Here is a 17,647-nt window from a genome sequence, read left to right as displayed (position 1 = left end):
ATTTTAGCTGTTGTTTTGCCTGTTTTTTTTGAGGGGGGCGATCTTTTTTGGCAGCCAAAAATCCTTTTCCTCTCAAGCTCTGCCAAACGTAGACCAATTTCTGTGTCCCACCTCTCCTCAGAAGGGCTTTTAACTCTTGCTTTATAATGTCAGTTCTTTGATGGGCTCAAGAAAAGTTATGACTTAGAAATTGTTCTGTTTTCTGCTCATAGTTAGGCATGGTTAGCCATGTTCAACTCTACATCCTAAGCAGAAGTTCAGTCAATATATTTTGTTATTTCCAACACTGTATTTTTCATGTGTAGAAATTTTATTTAGGTCTTTTTATATCTTCAATGTCTCTCTTCATCATACATCCTTGAGCATATTTGTAGGATTTATAATAGCTACTCTGGTCCTTATCTACCACTTTCACCATTTCTGGATACATCCCTATCAGTTGATTTTTCTTCTATTTATGGATCCTTTTTCTGCCTATTTCTGTACCTAATAAATTATCATTCAATGTCAGACATTGTGATTTTTAAAGGTTTTAACATGCACAATTTTGTAGAGGGCTAGATTTTGTTGTTTACCTTTAAAAAGTGTTAATTTTTTTTCAGGGACACAATTAACTTAAGGGTAATCTTTTTGAGGCTTTCTTTTTTTTTTTTTTTTTTTGTTTGAGACAGAGTCTCACTCTGTCGCCCAGGCTGGAGTGGAGTGGCGCAATCTCAGCTCACTGCAACCTGCCACCCGGGTTCAAGCGATTCTCCTGCCTCAGCCTCCTGAGTAGCTGGGATTACAGGCATGTGCCACCATGCCCAGCTAATTTTTGTATTTTTAGTAGAGACAGGGTTTCACCAGGTTGGCCAAGCTGATCTCGAACTCCTGACCTCAGGTGATCCATCTGCTTCGGCCTCCCAAAGTGCTGGGATTACAGGCATAAGCCACTGTGCCCAGCCCTGAGGTTGTCTTTTATGCTCTATTATGGATGATTCAGATAAGCCTTAACTGTAAAACTAATTCAGTCTGAATGTCAAGGCATGACACTTCTGAGGAGTCGACCATGTGTATTAGGAGTTCTCTTCACTCAGACTAGTAGAACGTAAACTATTCTCAGCCTTTTGTGAACTAAGCCAATTGTTTGGCCTATTGCTTTCTGATTCCTCTTCCCTAGCCTCAGGAAGTTTCCTGTCATACATGCACCTATTCATACTCGTCAAAGACCTGAGGAGAGCCCTGTGCAAATGTCTGGCGCTCTCTTCGTTGCAGCTCCCCTTTCTGTAAATTCTGCCCCACAAATTCTAGCTGCCTAGGTTTTCCTGATCTGTCACTTCAATGCAAGAAGACCACAAGGCTCAGCTTCAGTTTTTCCTCCCTGCACTGTGGAAACTACCTCCAGGAAGAAAATTGGTGTCATCAGCCGGGCACGGTGGCTCACGCCTGTAATCCCAGCACTTTGGGAGGCTGAGGTGGGCGGATCACCTGAAGTCAGGAGATCTAGACCAGCCTGGCCAACATGGTGAAACCCCATCTCTACTAAAAATAAAAAAATTAGCCGGGGGTGGTGGCACATGCCTGTAATCCCAGCTACTCAGAAGGCTGAAGCAGGAGAATCGCTTGAACCTGGGAGGCGGAGGTTGCAATGAGCCAAGATCATGCCATCGCACTCTAGCCTGGGAGACAAGAGCAAGACTTCATCTCAAAAACAAAAAAGAAAATTGGTCTCATCACAATCCTTGTCTCATTTGTTTCCCTTCTGTTAGGGATCACGGTCCTATGCTATTTGTTGTACAGTCTCTGAATATAGTTGCTTCATCTGTTTACTTATGATAGGAAAGTAATTCCCATAGCAGTAAATTATTGTGGGAGAAAGCAAAAGTCTTAATATTTTTATTAATATTATTTTTAATTGACAAATTATAATTGTATACATTTATGGGGTATAATGTGATGTCTTGATTTATGTATACAATGTGAAATGATTCTCAGTACATTTTGAATAGCAAGTCAGCCTTCACATTTGGTGGTGTGCATTTATCTGGAGAAAAATCGAAGACAAAGGTAGTGACGTTAAGCTACTTTTTTTGACCTCAATCTTTAGAGCCAAGTCTATGCGCAATGCAAACATCCAGAAGCTCTACTCAAGGTTGATGTCCTTAGTTTCTTCCTCCAACCCTCAAAAACAGCTCCTTAGCTCAGATAATTGCTTCCAGCTCTACCCCTTCTGCCTAGTGTTCCAAACTGTCATAATTCTAATTTAATGTCTCCAGTTCTTATCCTGTGCCACATTCCTAGTTTCTACTTCTCAGATCAGCTCTTTCAAGCTGATATAGCATTTGACCTATCCTACTAGCCTCAGTTCTTTTCTTACCTCTTGTATGAGATAGCATGCATTACATTGCAAGTCACATAGAATCCAACTCAAATTAGCTTTCATACACTTAGGGTTTATTGCTCATGTACTAGAAATCTGGTGGTAGGTAAGGATTCTGAGTTACTTGATTCAGTGGCTAAAAGGAAATGCCGTTTCTCAGTATTTCTTGGCTTTTCCTTGCATGATATCAGCTTTATCCTAAGGCCAACTTCACTAACGGTATCAATATGACTACTGTGACTACTATCGTTACTATTGCTAATATGGCTACAGCACTTCCAGGCTGCTTATCTAAACAAAATGACCCAGAAGATGAGAAAGATAAAGAGATTCTTTTTTTTTTTAAGAAATGGGGTTTCACTCTGTCACCCAAGATGGAGTTTGGTGCACAATCATAGCTCATTGCAGCCTCAAACTCCTGGGCTCAAGGGATCCTCCCACCTTAGCCTCCCCAGTAGCTAGGACTACAGGCACATGCCATCACACCCAGCTAATTTTTTTTTTTTTTTACTCTTCAGTAGAGATAAGGTCTTGCTGTGTTGCCCAGGCCAGTCCAGAACCCCTAGGCTAAGCAATCCACCTGCCTCAGCCTCCCAAAGTGCTAGGATTACAGGCATCATCCATCACAGCTGGCCAAGAGACTATTTCTTAGATATTGCCAGAAAACATCTTTTGCAGTGTTTTTGTCCCATTCCTTAGCCTATATATCACCTCTAAACCTACACCCTGGCAAGGTGATGAGATTGCATTGCTGCATATGCAGATCCGATCCTAGTGTCAGGGGTGAAGTCAAGTATCCACAAACACATGGGCTGAGTCAAAAAGGAATAGACACTCAAGTGAAAATCAGGTAGTGACCAAGAGAAGAAGGAATGGATGTTGAGGAAGCAACATTTGGAAAAATGTTTGGAAAAATTTATTTGGATAATATTTGGGAAAATAGCTTGTTCTAAGGTCTGAGGAGGGGAAAATACAAAAGAAGCCTGGAACTCTTGTAATACCAGATGACATGCCAGGAATATGTCAAAAGACACAAAAGCCCACCTGAAAGAACCACAAAGGCCAAAACTGGAACAATTTGAGCAATAAATAAAATAGTAGTGGATTGTAACCCAAAGTATAAAATAAATATGTATAGATCACTACTGATATAAATATATGACTAAATAAATAAATGGGAGTAAAGGGATACATTTTCTTCACAGAAGAATTCCAAACAATATATGTAGATAGTTCTTCTTTAAGAAGTGGAGCTTAATTTAAGTCCTCTGGAGTCTAGGCTAAACTTAGTGTATAGCTTCCAAAGAATAAAGAAAGAAAAGGGGAAGATCATGGAGATCGTTCCAAGATGGCCAAATAGGAACAGCTCCAGTCTATAGCTCCCAGCATCAGCGACGCAGAAGACAGGTGATTTGTGCACTTCCAACTGAGGTACCAGGTTCATCTCACTGGGACTGGTTGGACAGTGGGTGCAGCCCACAGAGTGTGAGCCAAAGCAGGGTAGGGCATCGCCTCAACCGAGAAGCACAAGGGGTTGGGGAATTCCCTTTCCTAGTCGAGGGAAGCTGTGACAGATGGTACCTGGAAAATCGGGACACTCCCACCCTAATATTGTGCTTTTCCAAAGGCCTTAGCAAACGGCACACCAGGAGATTATATCCCGCACCTCGCTCAGCGGGTCCCATGCCCACAGAGCTTACTCACTGCTAGCACAGCAGTCCTAGATCGAACTGCGAGGTGGCAGCAAGGCTGGGGGAGGGGCATCCACTATTGCTGAGGCTTGAGTAGGTAAACAAAGCACCTGGGAAGCTCGAACTGGGTGGAGCCCATCACAGCTCAAGGAGGCCTGCCTGCCTTTGTAGACTCCACCTCTGGGGGGAAGGGCATAGCTGAACAAAGGCAGCACAAACTTCTGCAGACTTAAACATCCTTGTCTGACAGGTTTGAAGAGAGCAGTGGTTCTCACAGCACGGAGTTTGAGATCTGACAACAGACAGACTGCCTCTCAAGTGGGTCCCTGACCCCTGAGTAGCCTAAGTGAGAGACACCTCCCAGTAGGGGCTGACTGATACATCATACAGCAGGGTGTCCCTCTGAGATGAAGCTTCCAGAGGAAGGATCAGGCAGCAACATTTGCCATTCTGCAATATTTGCTGTTCTGCAGCCTCCACTGGTGACACCCTGGCAAACAGGGTCTGGAGTGGACCTCCAGCAAACTCCAACAGACCCGCAGCTGAGGGTCCTGACTGTTAGAAGGAAAACTAACAAACAGAAAGGAATACTACCAACATCAACAAAAAGGACATCCACACCAAAACCCCATCTATAGGTCACCATCATCAAAGACCAAAAGTAGATAAAACCACAAAGATGGGGAGAACCCAGAGCAGAAAAGCTGAAAATTCTAAAAACCAGAGTGTCTGTTCTCCTCCAAAGGATTGTGCTCCTCGCCAGCAACAGAACAATGTTGGATGGAGAATGACATTGACAAGTTGGCAGAAGTAGGCTTCAGAAGATCGGTAATAACAAACTTCTCCGAGCTAAAGGAGGATGTTCAAACCCATCACAAAGAAGCTAAAAACCTTGAAAAAAGATTAGATGAATGGCTAACTAGAATAAACAGGATAGAGAAGCCCTTAAATGACCTGATGGAACTGAAAACCATGGCACAAGAACTACATGACGCATGCACAAGCTTCAGTAACCAATTCGATCAAGTGGAAGAAGGGTATCAGTGATTGAAGATCAAATGAATGAAATGAAGTGAGAAGAGAAGTTTAGAGAAAAAAAGAGTAAGAAGAAATGAGCAAAGCCTCCAAGAAATATGGAACTATGTGAAAAGACCAAATCTGCATTTCACTGGTATACCTGAAAGTGACAGGGAGAATGGAACCAAGTTGGAAAACACTCTTCAGGATACTGTCCAGGAGAACTTCCCCAACCTAGCAAGGCAGGCAACCTTCAAATTCAGGAAATACAGAGAACGTCACAAAGTACTCCTTGAGAAGAGCAACCCCAAGACGTATAATTGTCAGATTCACCAAGGTTGAAATGAAGGAAAAAATATTAAGGGCAGCCAGAGAGAAAGGTCAAGTTACCCACAAAGGGAAGCCCATCAGACTAACAGCGGATCTCTCAGCAGAAACTCTACAAACCAGAAGAGAGTGGGCCAATATCCAACGTTCTTAAAGAAAAGAATTTTCAACCCAGAGTTTCACATCCAGCCAAACTAAGCTTCATAAGTGAAGGAGAAATAAAATCCTTTACAGACAAGGAAATGCTGAGCAATTTTGTCACCACCAGGCCTGCCTTACAAGAGCTCTTGAAGGATGCACTAAACATGGAAAGGAACAACTGGTACCAGCCACTGCAAAAACATCCCAAATTGTAAAGACCATCAATGCTAGGAAGAAACTGCATCGACTAATGAGCAAAATAACCAGGTAACATCATAATGACAGGATCAAATTCACACATAACAATATTAACCTTAAATGTAAATGGGCTAAATGCCCCAATTAAAAGACACAGACTGGCAAATTGGATGAAGAGTAAAGACCCATCAGTGTGCCATATTGAGGAGACCAATCTCACTTGCAGAGACACATAGGCTCAAAATAAAGGTATGGAGGAAGATCTACCAAGCAAATGGAAAACACAGAAAAAGCAGGAGTTGCAATCCTAGTCTCTGATAAAACAGACTTTAAACCAACAAAGATCAAAAGAGACAAAGAAGGCCATTACACAGTGGTAAAGGGATCAATTCAACAAGAAGAGCTAACTATCCTAAATATATATGCACCCAATACAGGAGCACCCAGATTCACCAAGCAAGTCCTTAAAGGCCTACAAAGAGACTTAGACTCCCACACAAAAATAATGGGAGACTTTAACACCTGACTGTCAACATTAGACAGATCAATGAGACAGAAAGTTAACAAGGATATCCAGGACTTGAACTCAGCTCTGCACCAAGCAGACCTAATAGACATCTACAGAACTCTCCACCTCAAATCAACAGAATATACATTCTTCTCAGCACCACATCACACTTATTCCAAAATTGACCACATAGTTGGAAGGAAAGCACTCCTCAGCAAATGTAAAAGAACAGAAATTGTAACAAACTGTCTCTCAAACCACAGTGCAATCAAATTAGAACTCAGGATTAAGAAACTCACTCAAAACTGCTCAACTACACGGAAACTGAACAACCTGCTCCTGAATGACTACCTGGTACATAACAAAATGAAGGCAGAAATAAAGATGTTCTTTGAAACCAATGAGAACAAAAACACAACATACCAGAATCTCGGGGACATATTTAAAGCAGTGTGTAGAGGGAAATTTATAGCACTAAATGCCCACAAGAGAAAGCAGGAAGGATCTATAATCGACACCCTAACATCACAATTAAAACAACTAGAGAAGCAAGAGCAAACACATTCAAAAGCTAGCAGAAGGCAAGAAATAACGAAGATCAGAGCAGAACTGAAGGAGATAGAGACATGAAAAACCCTTCCAAAAATCAATGAATCCAGGAGCTGCTTTTTTGAAAAGATCAACATAATAAATAGACTGTTGGCCAGACTAATAAACAAGAAAAGAGAGAAGAATCAAATAGACACAATAAAAAATGATAAAGGGGATATCACCACCGATCCCACAGAAATACAAACTACCATCAGAGAATACTATGATCACCTCTATGCAAATAAACTAGAAAATCTAGAAGAAATGGATAAATTCCTGGACACATAAACCCTCCCAAGACTAAACCAGGAAGGAGTTTAATCCCTGAATAGACCAATAACAGGCTCTGAAATTGAGGCAATAATTAATAGCCTAACAATGAAAAAAAGTCCAGGACCAGATGGATTCACAGCCGAATTCTACCAGAGGTACAAAGAGGAGATGGTACCATTCCTTCTGAAACTATTCCAATCAATGGAAAAAGACGGAATCCTCCCTAACTCATTTTATGAGGCCAGCATCATCCGCAGAGACACAACAAAAAAAGAGAATTTTAGACAAATATCCCTGATGAACATCGATGCAAAAGTTCTCAATAAAATACTGGCAAACCAAATCCAGCAGCACATCAAAAAGCTTATCCACCATGATCAACTTGGCTTTATCCCTGGGATCCAAGGCTGGTTCAACATACACAAATCAATAAACGTAATCCAGCATATAAACAGAACCAAAGACAAAAACCACATGATTATCTCAATAGATGCAGAAAAGGCCTTCAACAAAATTCAACAGCCCTTCATGCTAAAAACTCTCAATAAATTAGGTATTGATGGGACGCATCTCAAAATAATAACAGCTATTTATGGCAAACCCACAGCAAATATCATAATGAATGGGCAAAAACTGGAAGCATTCCCTTTGAAAACTGGCATAAGACAGGGATGCCCTCTCTCACCACTCCTATTAAACACAGTGTTGGAAGTTCTGGCCTGGACAATCAGGCAGGAGAAAGAAATAAAGGGTATTCAGTTAGGAAAAGAGGAAGTCAAATTGTTTCTGTTTGCAGATGGCATGACTGTATATTTAGAAAACCCCATTGTCTCAGCCCAAAATCTCCTTAAGCTGATAAGCAACTTCAGCAAAGTCTCAGGATACAAAATTAATGTGCAAAAATCACAAGCATTTTTATACACCAATAACAGATGAACACAGAGCCAAATCATGAGCGAACTCCCATTCACAATTGCTTCAAAGAGAATAAAATACCTAGGAATCCAACTTACAAGCGATGTGAAGGACCTCTTCAAGAAGAACTACAAACCACTGCTCAATGAAATAAAAGAGGACACAAACAAATAAAAGAACATTCTATGCTCATGGATAGGAAGAATCAATATCATGAAAATGGCCATACTGCCTAAGGTAATTTAGAGATTTAATGCCATTCCCATCAAGCTACCAATGACTTTCTTCACAGAATTGGAAAAAACTACTGTAAAGTTCATATGGAACCAAAAAAGAGCCCACATGGCCAAGACAATCCTAAGCAAAAAGAACAAAGCTGGAGGCATCATGCTACCTGACTTCAAACTATACTACAAGGCTACAGTAACCAAAACAGCATGGTAGTGGTACCCAAACAGACATATAGACAAATGGAACAGAACAGAGCCCTCAGAAATAATATCACACATCTACAACCATCTACTCTTTGACAAACCTAACAAAAACAAGAATGGGGAAAGGATTCCCTATTTAATAAATGGTGGTGGGAAAACTGACTAGCCATATGTAGAAAGCTGAAACTGGATCACTTCCTTACACCTTATACAAAAATTAATTCAAGATGGATTAAAGACTTAAATGTTAGACCTAAAAGCATAAAAACCCTAGAAGAAAAGCTAGGCAATACCATTCAGACATAGGCATGGGCAAGGACTTCATGACTAAAACACCAAAAGCAATGGCAACAAAAGTCCAAATAGACAAATGGGATCTAATTAAACTAAACAGCTTCTGCACAGCAAAAGAAACTACCATCAGAGTGAACAGGCAACCTACAGAATGGGAGAAAATTTTTACAATCTACCCATCTGACAAAGGGCTAATATCCAGAATCTGCAATGAACTTAAACAAATTTACAAGAAAAAATCAAACAACCCCATCAAAAAGTGGGCAAAGGATATGAACAAACACTTCTCAAAAGAAGACATTTATGCAGCCAACAGACACATGAAAAAATGCTCATCATCACTGGCCATCAGAGATGCAAATCAAAACCACAATGAGATACCATCTCACACCAGTTAGAATAGCGATCATTAGAAAGTCAGGAAACAACTGGGTATATACCCAAAGGATTATAAATCATGCTACTATAAAGACACATGCACACATATGTTTATCATGGCACTATTCACAACAGCAAAGACTTGGAACCAACCCAAATGTCCATCAATGATAGGCTGGATTAAGAAAATGTGGCACATAAATACACCACAAAATACTATGCAACCACAAAAAAGGATGAGTTCGTGTCCTTTGTAGGGACGTGGATGATGCTGGAAACCATCATTCTGAGCATACTATTGCAAGAACAGAAAACCAAACATCGCATGTTCTCACTCATAGGTGAGAATTGAACAATGAGAACACTTGGACACAGGGTGGGGAACATCACACACCAGGGCCTGTCATGCAGTGGGGGGAGGGGGAAGGGATAGCATTAGGAGGAATACCTAATGTAAATGACAAGTTAATGGGTGCAGCACACCAACATGGTACATGTATACATATGTAAGAAACCTGCACATTGTGTACATGTACCCTAGAACTTAAAGTATAATAAAAAAAAAAAAAAGAAAAGAGGAAGATAGTAATTTTCTACAGAGAAACCTGGCAGACATTACCTTGGCCAAGAAATTGAAGTTAATATCATCAGTGGTAAGTCATGTTAATATAATGTACCATCTAATATAATGCAATGAGAGAATACCTTACCTTTGTGGTATTCTTTCACAAAACCCATAACTCCAGTCTAATAATTAAAAAATATCAGACAAACCCAAAGTGAACGACTTTAACTACCTGACTTTGATTACCTGAGCAGTAATCTTCAAAGTTATCAAAGTCATGAAAACAAGTAACAGAAAAAGGATATTAGTGAGAAAACTGGTGAAAGGCAAATAGGGTCTCTAATTTAGTTAATAGTTACCTGTCCAGAGTTCATGTCTTAGTTTTGACAAATATATCATATTCATGTAAGATGTTAACAATAGGGGAAACTGGTTGAATAAATGATAAAAATCACTGTTCATCACCTGTAAAATTTTGATAAATGGTAAAAAGGACTCATGAGGCTCTTCTTAAGTTGTAGCCAATCTGGTCTGTTTTGTATGTCTTTCTGTATTGTTTTAGCATAAAGAGGGGTACCTTAGGATAGAACATGGGCTTAGGACACCTGTAAGCCTGCCTTGCAAGATGGCTCAGCAAACTGGTCAGTCATGTCCTTGGGAGCTTGACCTTGTAACCATGTAGCTGTGCTTTCTCTTTTCACAATGGTGGCCCAGGTTGAAGGTCCAATTCCTGGCTTGGAAAATGAGTCCTTTATCTTCTGTTTGTCTATGTATTTATATGTATTATGTGCATGATGTTTACACATGAAAGAGCTTTACCTAATTGGTTTAAAAATAATACAAGCTTAAATCAAATATTTTGTCAGAAAAGTAAAATGTTTGATGCCTTTTACCTCATATGACTTAAGTAATCTTTGGGAAATAAAGACAGTTTTAAAAATTATTGGTATAATAAAAATGTCTTCAAAATGTAAACATTTGGTATAAATTATGCAGGTCAGATATTAGGTTTGCTAAATGCTTTAAAGTCATAAACTGCTTCTTTGGCTTTTAAAATATTGTTCAATTTATTTTGAAGCATTAGATTCTAGATAAGGCCTAGGAACATGTGAAATTAGCCATGCCCCCTAGCTATGCAAAGAAGGTACTAAAGAAAAGAGATTTTATATAAGAAAGGATCTTTTATGGTAAATTCTTGTCCTAAAAATAAAGTAAAAATGACCGGTTGTTTCAAAAGAGGAATGTTTAGGACAATTAAAAAAGTCTAAGCATGTCATAAGATGGTCTATGTAAGTCGTGAAATAATTTGTGAAAGGGAATTTATGCAAGAAATGTTGTATAATTTAAAGGTGATTAGGCCTCCTAAATGCTTTATAAAATGCCACTATGATTATTAACTGTACAACTTGATTGCTTTACAGTTAGGTAAGGCCTGGGACATGTGGAGTGAGATGCTGGAAAGAGTCAGATTTTATCTGCATTTCTGTCTAGGTCCTAGGCTCAACACCTAGTACATAATTAAAATCCCAAAGTAACCAGGGTTTTCCACCAAAAGTAAAAGTCACTAAGGGTTAACAGTGTAACATGTATTTGAAACTACTGAAAAAACAGTTTTACATGCAAGGCATGTAAAGAAAGTGAAACGTGTTTTTGGTAAAAGATTATTAAAAGTCATGGGAATGTGAAATTCTTTTGCTTAAGTTTAATGGGTTAAAGGATTGCTTTAAGTGAGATAGGAAAAATCTAAAGGTTTAAACAAGTTGTGGAAGGTTTGTAAAAATTAATCTTGTAAAATAATTTCTATGTATGAAAATATTGACTAAATTTAAAGGGCTATTATCCAGTTTTTCCATAAATTAAACATAGAAATAAAAGCAGAACAGGGTTTTCTTAAAGCACTAATCTGCTCTTTAATAACGAAAATTTGTAAGGGGTTATAAAAGGTTTATAAAAACCTCACCTTATGGTCAAACTGATTAAGGTTGGATAGATTTGTCTATGAGGTTTTATTAAAAATTGGGGTTGACATTAATAGTCCACTAATGCAAATGTGAAATTTGGCCTCTCTCTTGAACAAGATTTTCATGGAATATTAAAAGATAATAAAAATTTTTTGTTTGACTTTTAAATACACTACCAAAAAAAAAAGGAAGGGAAAGATAAAAGATAGATTGCTTGGAAAGCTAAGTCTTCCCTCTATCAATGAGTAAAGGTTTTTGCCTTTTTAAAAATTTTTGAGTCATCATTTTTGCTAATTGAATGACTTATGGTAGCCTGGGATTCTAGTTCATAATATCAAGTGTTTTAAACCTTTAACATATTTAATAGGCTTCCAAAAATCAAATTTGAGCTTCAAAACAGTCTTTTCTGACCTCTAACTTTGGAACGCTACAGAGGGCCCTTGAAACATCCAAAAGAGACATAAACAGAATTATTTAACATGTTAAGTTACATGGGAAGCATTGTCAAAATAAAAATAATGTTTAATCTTCAGGTTATATTTTAGTGAATGATATTAATATATGTTCCAAAATTCTAACATGTCTGAGTATATGCTATCAATCATAATTATGGTTATTATGTGAAGTTATTCTACACCACAGAAATTACCAAATTTCCTTGTAAAAAACTGCTAATCCAAGTAGAACAAAAAATTAATTAAATACCAGGAAAATACTTTGCCAGATTTTCATGTTAAACCAGCTGATACTGAAATTGTTTAGAAATACAATTTGAACTCCATGGTCTAAGTCAAATTACCTATGATAACCCATTAGTTATCAGTGCTATGCACCTAATTTGGGGAAACAACTGGTATTCAAGAGGACATAAGTCCAATGTTAAGCATGGACTCATGGAGAACCAGGGCATCCACCATGTCCTTCCTAAATCCTTAAAGCTTTTGTTATTAAAGGTTCTGCATTCCATGACTCATCAAGGAAAAGATAAAATGATCTAAATTAGATATATTGATGTAGTGACTTATATACTGTGAAAATAGTTTAAAACCAATGTTTGGTTCCATATTCCTAGGATGACAATCAAACCTTCAAGTACTTTTGGCTATCTGATGGGTCGTTTACATTTATAAAGAGATTTCATTCAATTGTCATTTTCAATGCATGTTTTATGTTATAACAGTTAATTATTATGCCACAGTATATTTTCACCAGGTAAAGAAAGCTTTTATGGTTCACTAACAACAACCAACCCCTTCACAATCTAGACCTTGAAGACTGGATCTTCTGAGAATATCAGAGAAAGACTGTCCTTGCCATCCACCCTGCAACAAAACTTTGGAAACTTGAATCTTGGGTTCATAATCTCACAACTGAAAAAGGGTCCCTCCACACTCTTGGAACTGTACACCCACTGGAACCCTTAAGGTAAAACTGGTATCCTTGATGTTAACAGCTTTTCCCAAGATCATGGATCAAGACTTCTACTAGCATGAGACTCTTGTCTTTGAATATTTTTTCCTTATTTATGTCTCTATGAACAAAAGAAAAGGGGGTCTACTATGTGCACTTATAGGGTATACTTTAATTTGTGAAGGATTTTGCAGCCAGCCTTATACGTGAATAACTTTTTTTTTTTTTTTTGAGACGGAGTCTCGCTCTGTCGCCCAGGCTGGAGTGCAGTGGCACAATCTCGGCTCACTGCAAGCTCCGCCTCCCAGGTTCACGCCATTCTCCTGCCTCAGCCTCTCCGAGTAGCTGGGACTACAGGCGCCCGCCACCACGCCCGGCTAATTTTTTGTATTTTTTAGTAGAGACGGGGTTTCACCGTGGTCTCGATCTCCTGACCTCGTGATCCGCCCGCCTCGGCCTCCCAAAGTGCTGGGATTACAAGCGTGAGCCACCGCGCCCGGCCCGTGAATAACTTTATACTTTGATAGATAAAAGATGAAGACCCAATGTAGGTGAGAAACTTTAACGGCACATACATTGCCTCATAATCAGTCAAAACTCCTCTTAACCCACATCATGGGTTAAAGAGAACATTGCCAGGAGGCCTTCACTCTTATAGAAGAACATCATTTGTTAGGTCCTTTTTTCATGGTTTAGAATAAAAGAAGCAATAATTAGAAATGTATCCCTCATGATAGGCTCTATAGCAGATTTTACTGTAAAGGCTGTGGTTACACAACAGACTTTAAATTCTCTTATAAAGGTTATGCTAAATAATAGAATTGGTGAAACAGAAAAGTACCTGTGCCACTGCTGACACTTGTGGCCTATGGAGAAATACATCAAATGAAGATTATAGAGATTCAGTTGTATGGGATTAATGAAGAGATTGGTTAGTTAAATGAGTAGTCGCTTTATCTAGCTCATTCTTTTTTCTATTTGATTTTTGGTGGTTTGGTTTATGCGGACCCTGAGTAAGGAGCTTACTCTAAACTCTTGGCATTATCCTCCTGATAGTCATAATAATAGTCTCCCTTGTGCGCTGTATTCTCTCAAAGGTTTTAAATGTTTGTATGCAGCCATCTCTAGAACATCAAATGGTCTCTCTTCAACTGGAATGACAAAAGCTGAAAGAAATATGTGACCATAAGGATACCATAACCTATGAATGATATGCTGAGATGGGAAACCCAAAATGATGGTAACAAAGAGTGGCGCTAAGGTCCTAAGTTTTGGTCACACTCTCACCTAAGCAAGAATCTGATCAAAAGAGGGGAATTTTTTAAACAACATTATGGGAGTGGGAGGCCATTGTTTTGGATTAACCTCACATACTAGGCCCCAATCAGCCAAGCTAAACTAAAATGGAGTCACTCTTGCTAAATGTGACATAATCAAACTAAGACTTTTAAGAAAACACATAGATCCTAGAACAGATCAGGTGTTGTTTTTCTCCAGTAAACAGGACTTTCCAGCATAAAGAGGTCCCTCTACTCAGTCCTTGTTCCTACCTTTCCAAAACTCACTGTTCTACTGCTTTCCAGTGGGCTTCAAGACCAAATAAGTACATTGACAATGGTGATAGTGACATCCATAACTAAAGTTTTGGTCAATCTCTCAAAATTGAGTAAATGTCCAAAAGTGGGGAATTGTTAAAGCAAACTAATTATGGCCTGAGAAGTACTCCATACTTCTATATCTGAGTCTTTGCGGATTAACTGCAACCTAGCTTAATAGGTAGACAAGACTGAAAACCTAGCTTAGTAGGATACATCTGTAATAATAGCTAAGTCTTGGCCAACCCCAGCCGTCATACTTCAACCATGCATACACTGCTGAGTGTTCAAACAATGTTCAAATAAAGCAAATGCCGAGCTGTAACCAATGCAGCCATTCTGTACCTTACGTCCAATTTCTGTATGTCATTTCCCTTTGTTTGTCTATAAATCGACTTCTACCATGTGGCTGCACTGGATTCTCTGTGAATCTGCTGTGATTCTGGGGGCTGCCCAATTCACGTATTGCTCATTGTTCAATTAAACTCCTTTAAATTTAATTTGGCTGAAGATTTTCTTTTTTTTTTCACCTCCAATGGGGTGCTAAGAACTCTCTGCTGGAAATCTGGGCTCTCACAAAGATACTCTCATCTATGATGCTTGTCAGAATTGGTGTTTCTGTGAAGGGACAGGGGGCTGAAAAACTCCTATTCTGCCATCTTGCTGACATCGCTCCTAAGTTAGTTTTAATACCACTGTGTTTCCATTTTCATTCATCAAAGTGGATTTAACTTGAAAAACTACTCTGCAGAATAATTTTATTAATCAGAAAATTTAGGAATCTAAGAGAACCTGAAGAAACATCCAGTTCAACGTCTCATTTTACAAATGAGGAAGCTCACAGGCATTAGGGTGACTTACCTAAAGTTGACCAATAAGTCATGGAAGGAGTGAGCTGAGAACCTAGATCTAATTATTGCATCCACTGAAAAATACCAAGCATTTTGAAAATATCTCTTAATGATATGATGCTTTAACTCAACAATTTATTGTCCTTAAATTGATTCTTGGGCACTCTTCTTGTTATACTCTTTAAGTACAAAGAAAAGTAGCATACTGTTCTGGATTTATACAATCAGATCTAAGGACTGATATTATTGTAATTGCTTGGTCCTTAAGTCAACTGGCAGTGCATCAAGCATGCAAATCAAAAGCGTGTAAGGAAGCAGGAAGATGTTGGCAAGCATAGATGCACTTAGGAAGAAAATTCTAATTTGAACCTATCAACCTTAGCGGTTTTCCTTTAAGAAAGCACAGAAAAACCACAGTCGCTGCGGAAATTAAAACTGTGTCCTAATGAATGAGAGGTGCTGTAGATAAGAAGAGCTGAGGAAAGAATAACAAGTAGTTGAATCCTCTGTACACCAATCAGGGTTTTAAAGATACATTTGGGATTCATGTAATAGATGAAGCATTGGAGTGAATAATAAGACCAAACTATAAGAATAATTCTCTTCTTATTCTAGATTCAGACCAATCGGTGTAGTGGTGCAAAATTTATATTTAAATGTAAATTTCAAAACTAATTATGATTTTCAAATATCAGACAGTAATTCAGTTAGAAACACAACCAAATGAAAGATTCCTATGGTTTGCTTTAAAGGATTTTAGAAAGGAGGGTGAAAAACGTTCATATAGGCTATGAGTTTTAAAAAGGGCACTTGAAGCTGTGGACTTCTCATGGGTATTCTAATTAATTTATCAGGGTCTTAATTGAACCAGAACCTTCTGTTTTACTTCTAAAGTTGTTCCAAAGATGTACAGAATATTCAGAATCAATCCATTTCAATAGGGGTTGCTCCCCATAAAATGTTCAGACCAAAAGACAATACTTTATACTCTCACTTTCTCTGCTGGGCATTTTAGGTCTGTCCTTTTAGCTACCACATACCATGTCATATACCCTCGATTTGCTGGAATGTTCTTTTTTATTTATAATTTTGGTGAGACAGAATCTCACTCTGTCATCCAGGCTGAACTATACTGAGTGGCATGATCACAGCTCACTGTAGCCTCAACTGCCTGGGCTCAAGCAATCCTCCCACCACAGCCCCCCAAGTAGCTGGAACCACAGGTGCATACCACCATGCTCAGCTAATTTTTGTATTTTTAGTACAAAAATACAAATTTTATTTTAGGATTTTGCCATGTTGCCCAGGCTGGTCTCAAACTCCTGGGATCAAGTGATCTGCCTGCCTCGGTCTCCCAAAGTGCTGGGATTACAGGCATAAGCCACCATGCCTGGCCAATTTTGATTTTTCTGTCCCATTATCAGGACCATGAGTCCCAATATTTTGGCAAGGGAAATACAATCCCCTTGACTTGGCACAAAGTGAACCAATAAAACCACCTTAGGAGGCTCACAAATCTTTAAAGCAGGCCTAGAATTTGGCACTACGGATGAGTTCTTGATTAGCAACATGTGGAAGCCAGTTTCTTTTTCAAGAGGATGAGGGTAAATGGACAATGAGGCAGCATGTTGCTAGGAATCTAGTGACATGGACTGGTAAGTCAAGAGCACCCTCCCATTCTGAAAACATTGCACTTAACTAGCTTTACTGTAACTAAGTACATCTGCTACAGCCTGACACTTCTGATACCAGTCTGAAATGTTTGTGTTCAAAGAACATTCTCCAGTTGAGGCAGTATATGCATACAGAAACACCATCTAAGAGGAAAATATGATATTTATTGAGTAGTTAAATTTCCCAGTGTAAAATAAATTCTAAGAATTATGGATTCTTCATTGCTAGCAGCATCTACATTTGTTCTACTTCGAGAGGAAAAAAAAGCATTCATAAACTTTAACTCCTATTATAACTTCTTTGCTTTTAAATACTAGCAATCAGTTGAAAATATTCAGATGACTGCTTCTATATAACAAGTTCTTGTTTTCACTAACAGGAAAGCAAATCCAAAGGAAGTTCTTGTATCCAATTGTTGCTCAACCAGGCAGGAGTGGCTAGTGACACAATACAGGTTATTTTCTT

This window comes from Hylobates moloch, unplaced genomic scaffold (genome assembly GCF_009828535.3).
Source record: "Hylobates moloch isolate HMO894 unplaced genomic scaffold, HMol_V3 SCAFFOLD_13, whole genome shotgun sequence".
Classification (NCBI taxonomy): Eukaryota; Metazoa; Chordata; class Mammalia; order Primates; family Hylobatidae; genus Hylobates; species Hylobates moloch.
The sequence above is the reverse complement of the archived record's forward strand: the minus strand, read 5'-3'. Positions refer to the sequence as shown.